Raw genomic sequence first — 13,075 nt, forward strand, 5'->3', positions numbered from 1 at the left:
CTTGTGTCTCTCCCCCTTTAGCTCTAGGATTGCAGGCAGGCGTCCAGGCCCCCTGGGTGCAAATATTAGTGGGAAGGTCAGACATCCCAGCCTCGCGTTTGCACGACTAGCACCTACCTAGCTCAATATTGCTTTTTTATTATTTATTTTTATTCCTGTGTAGATATATGTCTATGTGTTTATGCCATGTTTATGAGAGTGCTTGTAGAGGCTGGAAGACAGGAGGCAAAAAAAGGAGGCATCTCTAACCATGTGTGAAAGTGCCATGCTTGGCATACATGCAGTCATGGACATATTGCATCAGAATACAGGGCTAAAAGATGATGAATAATAAAAACTTTCATTGGTATAAGTATAGGAGACGATGGCCATACCAATGTCCCCTCTCCCATACACACACACACACACACACACACACACACACACACACACACACAGAGACAAACAGACAGACAGAGAAGGGAATGGGAAAAGACAAAATGAATGAGAGTTTTGGGCAGTACTGGCAGTGATAGATGCTAGGTAGTACTGGTTAGTGCTGGTTACTATGTGATGGTGGTGCTGAGTGCTAGGTAGCAAATGATGCATTTGCTATTATTTGCTGTTCCAGATTTTGATGAGGTGGTTGGTTCTCTTATTGTTATTCTTCTCAGCAAAGATGCCAGGACTGAGTTTCAGAATGCAGATGAAATGGCTGACTTTTTTCCCCTGTCTGTGATATTTCTGTCACCTAGTAACTACAGCCTGAGTGACAGCTGGGATACAGATGACAAATGTGTCCATAACTGTTTACACACATCCTGGCACCGAATAGTTCATATTTACCCCTTTTGGTGATATGTGAAGTAGTCATTATAGTTTTTCATAGAAGTCATTTAGGAGGATGTGTTTGTAGGCCTGTGTGTGTGTGTGTGTGTGTCTGTTGGTTTCTGCAGTAGACGTCCAACTTACTAATGAGACAGATTCTCTTCCAATGGACCTGGCACTCCCTGAGCAGGCTAGGCTGACTGCCAGCAAGCTCCAAGGGTCTGCCTGTCTCTGCCTCCCCAGCACTGAGATCACAAGCATGCATCACCATGTCCAGCTTCATATGTGAGTTCCACAGGTCAGGCATGGGTCCTCACATGTGTGGTTCTTCATTGTAGCAAGTTGGCATTTAAAACTAATCATCACAGCCAGGCAGTGGTGGTGCACATCTTTAATCTCAGCACTTGGGAGGCAGAGGCAGGTGGATTTCCCCAAAGTAGAAACAATAATATCAATGAATTAAGAGAAAAGGAAGCTGAGAGCAAGCAAGAAAGCATGCATTTATTGTCTTCTGACCCTGACTGTGGCTATCATGTGACTTGCTTTAAGTTCCTGCCTTGAAGTTCCCTCAGTAATGGGCTGTCACCTAGAATTGTGAGCCAAATAATCCCCCTTTGTCCTCTATTGTGTTTGATCTTAGGTTGTTTGTCATAAGATAAATGAAATTTGAACAATGTGCAGCAACATCCAATGCTGTAGAGGCTTCGAGCTGTGAGGTTTGTATACACTGCTAAGGGAGAATGTCTCAGAAATGAGTCAGCGCCCCTCAGCAATGACATAAATCAAGCATAATCTTTCTTTATATATATATTAAATATTTTTATTACGTATTTTCCTCAATCACATTTCCAATGCTATCCCAAAAGTCCCCCATACCCTCCCCCCCACTTCCTTACCCACCCATTCCCACTTTTTGGCCCTGGCGTTCCCCTGTACTGGGGCATATAAAGTTTGCATGTCCAATGGGCCTCTCTTTCCAGTGATGGCCGACTAGGCCATCTTTTGATACATATGCAGCTAGAGTCAAGAGCTCTGGGGTACTGGTTAGTTCATAATGTTGTTGCACCTACAGGGTTGCAGATCTCTTTAGCTCCTTGGATACTTTCTCTAGCTCCTCCATTGGGGGCCCTGTGATCCATCCAATAGCTGACTGTGAGCATCCACTTCTGTGTTTGCTAGGCCCCAAGCATAATCTTTCTAAGAAAGCAGTTTTTAGGTATTTGGCCTTCAGATCATTTTCATACATGTGGATCAAAATAATTGCATGAATTGTGACATTAATTCTGTGATCAGCTAGCTGTTAAACAGTTCCAAAGACACTCAAGAAGAGGATGAACCAACTATAAAGCATGCATGGAAGGAGTTTTATACAGCCAAGAAGATTAGCTATGGCCACAAACAGCATCTGTGTCTCCCCATACTATGCCCTACTGACAGAAGCCACCCTCAGAATTATATACATCAGCTAACTCAATTTACAAACATTTTAAAGCTCTTCAGTGGCTTTTTCAGGGGAGGGCTCATATATGGATGGTGCACTGGGGAACCCAGGGGATTTCTTAAACATCACTTTCTTGTCCTGGTCAGGACTGCCTGGATGGCTTCACCTCATGATTATAACTTCATAAACTTACTTACACACTTCTCCATTGATGTTGTACTTCAACAAAATGCTTTGTTTTGTTTTTTAAATTTTTAAATAGAAAGAGAAAAGATGAGAGGGTATTTGAGATAAAGGAAATGCGGGAAGGGATCCCTGTGCAGAGAACTAGCAGGTAGGTCAAATACAGAGACTGTATCAAGCTGGTGTGCCTGCAGTGTAGAGATGATGAAAGAGGGGAGGAGGAGGAAAAGGGGAGGGAGGAGCAGGAGAAAGAAAGTGGGAAAGGGAGGGAGAGTGAGGTGGGAGGGTGACAGGAAAATGGGGGAAGAGAAGACAGGGGAAGGAGAGGAATGACATAGGAGAGGAAAAAATGTGAGCTGCCACCCCAGAGCCTGGAAGGTTCCACCCCAGCTGGAGGCTGGAAGCTGCAGCTCTCCGAGGTCCTGAAAATCCACACTCTGCTCTTGCAGCCTGGAAAGCCCCAGAAGAGGTTTTGAGGGAGGCACTGTGCACTTTGTATTTTGAATATTTCCAGTTGAGCCCATGTGGACGGGATAAGCAGGTGGCATGAGTGCAGGAGCTGAGAAGTCACAGTGACGGGCCAGGCGGAAGACCCTAACGCTGGGTCTGAGCAGTGGTGGGAGTGGGGAGCAGCCACATGGGGTCTGAGCAGTGGCAGGGTTGGGAGCAGCCACAGGACTCATGCTGAGGGGCCACAGGAAGGATGTGGGGAGCAGGAGAGCTTTCAACAATGGCCATGGGTTTAAGTTTTCCATCCATGTTTCTCTGTGGTTCTAGAATGCACCCCCCCCCCAAAAAAAAGCACACATTTCTTAGCTTGCTCTTAATTAAATGCCTATATTGACAAATCAATACCTGTTTGTACTCTAGCCTAGCAAGGGTAATTGATGGATTAGCTTTTTTAAAGATTTATTTTTTTATACCATGTATGAGTATTTTGTCTGCATATAATATGTACCTTGCATTTCTCTGGTGCCTGTGGATGCCAAAAGAGGGCATGGACTCCCCCAAAACTGATATTGTACACAATTGTGAGCCCCATCTCGGTGCTGGGAAATGAACCTTGGTTTTCTACAAGAACACCCAGTACTCATAACCCCTGACCTATCTCTAGCTCTACATTAACTTTTTGTTGAGCTTTTAAAAAATACTTCTGCTATATTTATAATCTTACTTGGGACAGAGCAGCGGTGAAGTATCAATAGGCCAGTTGCATTAGAGACAGAAATTAGAGACCTTTCAAAATGCATTATCTATGTTTCATTTCCTATCTTTTTGAAAGAAGTATACATTCAATTTCAGGCATGTATTAATCATTTTTACACTGTATGGGAAAATTAATGAGGAGGTATATTTATCAATGTGCCTCTAAGCTACTTCCGTTGAACAACTTAAGCTCAGTTATAATTTTAAGTTGTCTCTGATATTTTTTCGGTGCATGTAAGTTTTATGATAAGCCAATTAAAATCCTTCTTTGCCTAAATCTCTTTCCCTTGTACATTCATCCTAATCTATAGCTATATGGCTGTTTCTTCAATGGAGCTCAAAAGTATATGTTCTTGTGCTTCTGACTTTGCAAAGCCATTGTGTAAGACAAGGCCATGTCACATAGCAGCTCTTATTCACTTACCTGTATATGGCTCTAAATGTTCACCAGTTTTTAAAAGTTTTTTTTTTTTTTGATATAAGTACTCTGATGTTTAAAACTCCAGAGAAGCCAGCTTTCCTAAAGGAGAGCTGGTAGGACTGACCCAGCAAGGAACCTGGTCAATTTCTCTCATTCTTGTGGCGTTTAAGACTTCAATGGATGTAGGTAATAAACCCCTGAGTAAGGGCAGAGACAAACTAAAAACTCTAGGATGCATGATTCACTGTAGGAAAGGGAGACAGGGGCAAGGCTCACTGTCACTTGTGTAAACATTTGGGGTTCCTTACATCTATATTCAGCAGCAGAGCAAAGCACCTCTGCTTTAAGGACCATCATCATAAAATGTGACCTGTCAGTTCTTGATATGCTCTTTGAAGGCAGATGACAGCACAGACACCCCTTTACCTGTTGCTCCAGTTGTTAAGGATTGTTCATTGGCTGTTCATTAATCATGTTTTAAGAGTGTGAGGATGTGGACAAATGGCTGGCGCTGCTGTCTCCAGTTTAGTATGAAAGAACTGACATGCACATGCAGACAAAGGTTATAACCTATAAATGTGCTATTCTAACTGTGGGAAAGATAACTGAGCAAACAATTAAATGAGATGATATTAAGTACTCTGATGTTTAAAACTTCAGAGAAGCCAGCTTTCCTGAAGGAGAGCTGATAGGACTGACCCAGCAAGGGATCTGGTCAATTTCTCTCATGTCCCAGGCATGCCAATGTGAAGATGTAAAAGATGATGTAAGCCGGGCATGGTGGCACACGCCTTTAATCCCAGCACTCGGGAGGCAGAGGCAGGCGGATTTCTGAGATCGAGGCCAGCCTGGTCTACAAAGTGAGTTCCAGGACAGCCAGGGCTATACAGAGAAACCTTGTTTCAAAAAACAAAACAAAAGATGATGTAAAGGATGGGGATGAAAAGGATGATGTAAGGGATGAGGATATAATGGATGATGTAAAGGATGGTGTAACTGATGATGTAAAGAATGAAGATGTAACGGATGATGTAAAGAAGAGCATGTAAAGAATGAAGATGTAAAAGATAATGTAAACAATGATGTAACAGATGATGTAAAGGATGATAGAAAGGATGAAGATTTAGTGGATGATGTAGAGGAGGATGAAAGAATGGGGATGAATAAGATGATGTAATATGAATCCTAGTGATGCTTGACTCAGTAGGTTTTATTAGTTGGTTGGGTTTTTGTTCTTTTTTTCTGGTTTGATTTGGCATATGTATGGTGCATGTTTTTACATGTGTGTAGATACATGTGCAGTGCTGCATGTGCACCTGTATGTGCATGTATGTGGAGGCCTGGATTAAACTCATTAATCACCCTTGAATATACCTAAAGCTTATTCACTAAGACAGGGTTAAACTCTCAGTCAGACTTGGTACTCTCTAGTCTTGTTAGCCATCTTGCTCTGAGGTTTCCATCTCTGTCTTCCAGGGCTAGAATTATAGGCAGGCTGGTATATACACTGTTCATGAGCCTCTCTGGGATCTAAACTCTAAAACTCAGGCTTGTGTGGCACCTTAATCACTGAACCACCTTCCCAGCCCTGTATCACCAGTTTATAAAGGTGAGCCACGTGTACCTCTACTCTACACCTCGATTCCTGCCAAAGTGCCACAGTGTCCCATCTCTCGCAATTGGTATGGGAATGTTTAGTAGCCCCACTTCACTCCCTGAAGTGTTGATCAGAATTTGTTGACTGTGGAGCTGGCCACATTATTGTCCACTGGGGACTTGGATTTGACAATCCAGTTTCCACTGGATTGGCTCCCACAACCCGAGTGACTAATGCCAGTGATTCCTGAGTGCCTCCTGAATTTCACCACACATCCTCCTGCTTCTGAATTTATAAAAAAAATTTATTAGATATTTTCTTTATTTACATTTCAAATGTTATCCCCTTTCCTAGTTTCCCCTCCAAAAATCCCCTATCCTCTTTTCCCTCCCCCTGCTCCCCAACTCACCCACTCCCATTCCTGGTCCTGGCAATCCCCTACACTGGGGCATAGATCCTTCACAGGACCAAGGGCCTCTCCTCCCATTGATGACCGACTAGGCCATCCTCTGCTACAAATATAGCTAGAGTCACAAGTTCCATCATGTGTTTTCTTTGACTGGTGGTATAGTTCCAAGGAGCTCTGAGCATACTGGTTCATTCATATTGATGAACCTTCTATGGCGCTTCAGGCCCTTTCAGCTCCCTGGTTATTTCTCTGGCTCCTTCATTGGGGACCTTGTACTCCATCCAATGGGTGACTGTGAGCATCCACTTCTGGATTTGCCACTCCTGCCTCTGTATTAGCATTCTGAGTGACTCATGACATCCCACTGCAGAAGCTGCCATCCTGGCTTCAGCTCCCTGGTGGTTACATCCATCCTGAGATGTAGTTCAGCCATGACTCTCACTTTAGCTCATCCTGATCTTTGCCCCAGCTTCCCCCAGCACTGACATTTCTGAATCACATCCGTACCATCAATAATCAAATCTATTGTGTTTCATTACTGTGGTGACATATTTGAAGTTAATTTGCCTTATTTCTGAATGAATTGAGAGAAGACAAGGAACAATTTACTACATACATTCTCCATACTGTTATTGCATATATGTTCATTTTATAAAGTGAATGCCAATCATCCTTATGTTTACAGAAGTCATGATCCTGAAAAATTCATGAATAAATTAAGTTATACAAGGTACCTGATGCTTTCAAGAAAATAGAAATGATTACATTGTAAAGAAAGCCAGTGATAAATTTAATGGCATGAAACATGTGATGGTGAGGAATGGGGATATACTTCTCCTTGCAGCCTTGGCATTCTCTTTGACAAATGGAGAATTTCACATGCTGAGCTTTTTTATAATAAAATCAACCCATTGCTATGACTTGGATACAAAATCCAACTCCTTGGGCTTGACCCCTTTGTCCTTACCTGGTAGTTCTGTTTGTGAAGGTTGTGGCACTTCTAAGCAGTGAAACCTCACTGGGAGAAGTGGGTCAACAGTGGGTGGATCTGGGGGTTCTGTGAATCCCCCTGCCTTTCTGACCTGTTTCTGCTTCCTGGTCTGCTGAGATGTAAGCAAGCAGCCTTGCTGCTGCCACCACACCTTCCCGTAAGGAAGACCGAGAAACCTCAAACTATGAGCCAAAATAAAGCCTTTCTTTCTTCAGTTCCTTTATTTAACTGGGCATTTTCTTTTTGAGATTATAACATAATTATAACATTTCCCCCTTCCATTTTCTCCCTCCTAATCTTCCCATATACCCTTTCCTGATCTCCTTCAAATTCATGACCACTATTTTACTAACTGTTATTGCATACACACACACATACACACACACAATTCAGTCTGTACAATGCTCTTAGGCATTTCTTCAGAGTTGACTGTCACTGGACAACCAATTGGGATGCCCTTCCCTGGGTATACTGGCTAGTTTTGTGTCAACTTGACACAGGCTGGAGTTATCACAGAGAAAGGAGCTTCAGTTGGGGAGATGCCTCCAGGAGTTCCAGCTGTAAGGCATTTTCTCAATTAGTGATCAAGGGGGAAAGGCGTCCCTTGTGGGTGGTGCCATCTCTGGGCTGGTAATCTTGGTTCTATAAGAGAACAAGCTGAGCAAGTCAGGGGAAGCAAGCCAGTAAAGAACATCCCTCCATGGCTCTGCATCAGCTCCTGCTTTTCTGACCTGCCTGAGTTCCAGTCCTGACTTCCTTGGTGATGAACAGCAGCATGGAAGTGTAAGCCGAATAAACCCTTTCCTCCCCAACTTGTTTCTTGGTCATGATGTTTGTGCAGAAATAGAAACCCTGACTAAGACACTCGGGATGCCCTTCCCTGGGGATGTCCTTCCCTGGGGTGACCACCTCTCCTACTCCTAGGTTTTTTCAGTTGCCTATGGTTTTTTGTGTGTATAGGGCTGGGGCCTCATGGGCTTTTCTCATCCACTTTGGCATATTCATTATTGTAATTCTTACTCAGCTTATTTCTGTGCAGTCATATTGGTGAGAGTTTATGGATATAGTTTCTGATATTGCTAGCAAACACAGTCTCACAAAAAGTCCCTGTTCTACTGGCTTTTACAGTCTTTCCACGCTCTCTTCCACAGTGATCCTTGAGGTTTAGGTGTGTAAATGTGTAAATGTGTCCACTGAGACTGGGCCCACGGTTCTGAATTTTGATTGGTGTGATTTTCTGTAATGGTGCTTGTCTGATATAAAGAAAGATTCCTTAATGACAGGTGAGGATTACACTTATCTATAGGGATTAGGAGAAATGTTTATAGATTATTGGTGGGAATTATGCTGGTTTAGCAAATTATCAGTTATCAATTCTCACCCAATAACCATAACTTCACTGACTTTGAGTAGTTAGATAGGTTTCTAATACCTAGTTTCCCTCTTGTTGAAAAGGTTGTAAGTTCACTGAGAGAGCTGTTAGCTACTGCCAAAGTGTGTATGTCACTACTGAACTCTTAGGGTTATGGTGCCCTACTGGCCATCATTGTGGTTCATAGCAGTCATGGCTGGATAGGGTTGTTGTTTACCTTCCTCCTTTGGAAGCTTCTAAGGTGCCTTCTGGTGCCATGGACTGGATTCAGTCAGTTCCTCAATCTCTGGGAAACCAGGATTTTGGTAATCAGGCAAGCAAGGAGTTGGTGCAGATGACAAACAGACACGGACACAGAGAGAGTGCTGTATCTGAATGTAATTTCTCAAAGCAAGTATCAGATTTTTAATACAGAAGAAAACAGGGAAATTAGGTGACACATCAGCCAAGGTACAATGAGGTTACCAGATGCTTAATGACTCTTACACAAAACAGAGGAATGCATACATAAAGATTGACAGGAACTAGGCAATAAAACAACTGAGACAAAGTCAGCTCTATCTAAGGTCAGCTATATTCTTCAAAGCCAGGTGTGAGGTTTTTACACTCTCAGGGCAAGGGCTTTCACACCCAAGCAATAGTTCTAATTAGGGAGTTCTGGTTTCGCTAACATTCTCATGAATAATGTAATACTCTAGTTATTCCTTAAACCACAGCCCAATCTTCTTCCTAAACCATTGTAAATTCCTGTATATGGAAGTGACTTGGCTTTTATTCTAAATGATTATGTGGGGAACTTTCTACTATTAAGTAATGTAGTCTGTCATACATAACTATAATAAGAATTCTAAACTTACTTTGCTAAGCTTGCCCTGAGATTTCCAACTCTATATTGTAGAGAGTAATGCCTGATTTCTTTCACTATCTCTCTTACAATACTAGAGGCAATTCTGAATGTTGCTGAATAAGTAATATTTTTACTGAATTCCAAGCCCAGGGTTGGCTCAAGGGCATTGGTGAAGGCCAGGAAGCAAAGTACAATTTTGCTTAGGTATTTGGCAAGTCATTGCTTGGAGGCACCTATAATAAAACAATACTGAAGAAAGCACACAGACCCATGCACTGACTAACACAAGGACAAGTTTGGAGCATTCATGCTATGGGATGCCAAGGCTCCAGGAGACTAGGTTTCCGTGAAACTTTTTACCTCAGGACTGCGTCCAAGCTTTTGGGCCCATCACACAGTTTGTACTGGAGTGGGTGTGGCATTCTGGTACAAGGAAAGTTAGTGCTCAGAGAGAGAGCAGTCAGGTCACTTCCAGCTTAGGGGTCTCTGGGCCCTGTGTCTGAGGTGTATGGCATTTTCAGCAATAAGGATTTACCTTCTACCTCTGGGAGGCAACCAAAGGCAGTGTCAATATGCTATATGTTTGAGGAGTCTCTTAGACAGCCCAACAACCAAAAGAATCAACAACCCAAAAGAAGGCTTCTCATGTCTATTATTGATGTTTTTAAGGTGGTCTTTGGGGGGATAATTAGAGGTAGCTCTGCCATCCCAGATGAGAAAAATTCATTAAAACTATATCTGTCTGTCTATCTATCTATCTATCCATCTATCCATCAATGAAGTTATATGTATATATGTATATAACTTCATGAATCTATCTATACATGAAGTTATAACATGAAGTTACAGGTTTTTGCTTTTTATTTTTGGTAAATGTTAATAATATGATCCCTTGTGGCCTTTCCAAAATCCTTATTTTGATTTTGCTTACCTACTGTCTTCTCCTATATTTGCCTCTTTTCCCTCCCTCCTCTCCCTCTCACCTCTCCCAAGGAGCCCCCCTTTCCCATTCCCCTTATCAGATGTCTTTTATCTTGCTATTTCCCTGTCTATTGCACCCAACACCCTATCCTGATGGTCCCATTTTACCTTCTCTGTTTTTGTACGGACTACTGGCTTGTACTTACAGCTAAAGAATTGAAGCTAGGAGCCTCCAGAAGAAACTGTGACATATTTGTCTTTGTGGTCTGGGCTATTTCACTCAATAATATGATCTTTTCTAGTTCCATCCATTTACCTTCAAAGTTCATGATTTAATTTTTCTTTATAGTTATATATTTTTCCATAGTACATATGTGTCACATTGTCATTTTCTATTTGTTGGCTGAAGGACATTCATGTAGGCATTTTAATAAAAAGGAAGAAAATTAACACACTCAGGTAATCAAATTTGTATTTAACTTTCAAGTAACAAGTTACAAGATGGGATTACAGATAAAATGACAAGGAATTTGTTCTTGTACTGCAAATATTACCAAACTTCAAAGGTACAAAGGAATGTTGAGCCAAAATGATCAAACCTGAGTTGCTTTAGTGAGACACTAAAACCAGCACCCTAGAAATAAAGGTTGGAGGACATTTAGACATATCTAATGGCTGCTAGGTGGCTGGTCTGCAGTCAGCCTGCCGGGGACCAGGGGTGATATAGTTCAATACTGAGCAAAGGTTAAGAGTCTACAGTCTAGGATACACCATGTGTCTCAAACAGATAGAAGTCTTAAGTAGGCCCACTCTTCCCACAGATGTCACAGGGAGCAGGATGAACCACTGTGGAGCCTCAAGAGACAGTTGATACTTGGGAGTGAACCCAAGGACTGAATTTGTGTTTGCTGATCTTCAAGTGTCCTGGAGAAATACATGTTGTAAGATACTAGAAAACAGAGCAGTCCTTTGGGATGTAGTCAGTCAGGGTTAGATGAAGTCATGATGTCATCATGGCTTTGTAAGAGAGGAAAGTGAACCCAAGTCAGCATGCCTGCTCTGTTTTACCCCATGATGCTCTCCGCAGGGTCTATGTCAGATGTAAAATCTCCCTTCTTGAACTTGCCTACTTTAAGAACCTTGAGCCTTATCCATTATAAGTTACTCTGTAATGTTTTTATAGGGACAAAAAGACTCAGCATACCTGATCAGAATTGATTTCCTGAGGAATTTTCTTGTAAAATATATTATCCAAAATTAATATAAAAATTTGTATTTTCAGCATTTTTCCTTATTCTCCTGCCTTCCTTCTTTTTCATGGAGTCACTCCTGATTTTCCTCTTATTTCTCCTCAGCACCCCAACAAGGTACTAGCTGAAGCAGATGAGTTAGAGGAAAGAAGTGAGCAGCCATGAGCTCAGAGCCTCCAGGCTGCCTTACTCCCTTCCCGTCTGCCTCTCTGGGTCTACCGCTCTCTCTGACTTCCCTATAGGCTTTGGACAAACAGTGGGCAGAAATAACAGAGCCTAGAATAGCAGGGCTCATGGCCGTTGGGTGAGCTTTAGGGGCAAACTCTTGGGAGACTAGGTGTCTGGTTTCTTAGGTGTGAGAGTTTGTCTTTGTTCATTCTTTTCATTTCCTAGGGTCATTGCTATGGACATGGCAAGGTGATAAGCATCCATCATTGTTGTTCTTTTGTTTCCCTACCTTGTGAGTGGAAGGCCACTGTGGGCAGCTGTATGAGTTCCTTCTCTGTTGCCATGGTGAAATATCACATTCCAAAGCAACTTATAGAAGAGTTTCTTTTGCTTATGGCTTCAGAGGGGAGAAGTGGAGACTGGCTGGAGCAGGAAGTTAGGAGCTCACATCTCCAGATGCAGCAGAAAGAGGGTGAAGTAGAAGTACTGTAGACATTCTTAATGGCGAAGGTTCTCCCTGTGGTGGTACACTTCCTCCTGCAAGGCTACATAACCAAAACATCTCCAGTATCACCACCAACTGGGGAACAAGGATTCAATTGCCCAAGACTAAGGGGCATTTCTCATTCAAAACACTTGTGTTAACCTGGTCTTCTGTGGCTTGAATGCTTGTGCATAGCCCAGATTCAGGCCCCCAAGCCCTAACCTCCGAGAAAATGAAATCAAGCAGTGATCAAGGTGTTGGAGGGCAGAGAGGAACCCCGGAAGAGTGGAATTACTGTCCTCACAGAGACCCCAGAGAGTCACCCTCCTTCTCCAGTCACTAAAGGCATCCAGAGGCTTTATGTGGGATCAAGAAGTCCATCCACTATATCAAGACACCTGGTGTTAGGGAGGAATTTATGTTGGGCCTCTGGTACTGGGAGACTGTATTTCTGTTTACAGTATCTTAAGGAATCCTAACAGATTTTATTTCTAGAGAGACAATCCTTACATAGTAGTCTAGGACACACACACATGACCTCTTAAGTCTTTGTCCTCAGCTCATGTCTGTAGTACAGATCTTTGATGTAAACCTGTGTGCCAGCTACCAGCAGCTTTGATTGTATGTGATTGTGCTCTGTACACTACACACTATATGCTGTGTTACGCACATACACTGTAAGAATCGGCTTAAGCCACTTCTGCAGTTTCTTTTCCTACAGAAGATCTTTTGTGAATGTTAAATAGGTGTAGAGAAGTTTCCAAATTCTTTTCCAGATTGGCTCCCGCCATTGCCCTTCCCTGGCAGGCGAGGGCGCCCTTCACACATCTCCACAAGCCTGAGTTCCCTTGGGTTTTGGAGCGCTCTAGGTCCATCTGTAAAAGAATGTGCCAGCCTTCAGCAGAAGCACACTCTGGAGCTCCCCGCTGTGTGAGACGATGTTAAACAAACCGTGGTTGTGAATGATCCTGGGAACGC

Source organism: Mus caroli, unplaced genomic scaffold (genome assembly GCF_978045245.1).
Source record: "Mus caroli unplaced genomic scaffold, Mus_caroli_1 scaffold_4, whole genome shotgun sequence".
In the NCBI taxonomy this organism is placed as follows: domain Eukaryota; kingdom Metazoa; phylum Chordata; class Mammalia; order Rodentia; family Muridae; genus Mus; species Mus caroli.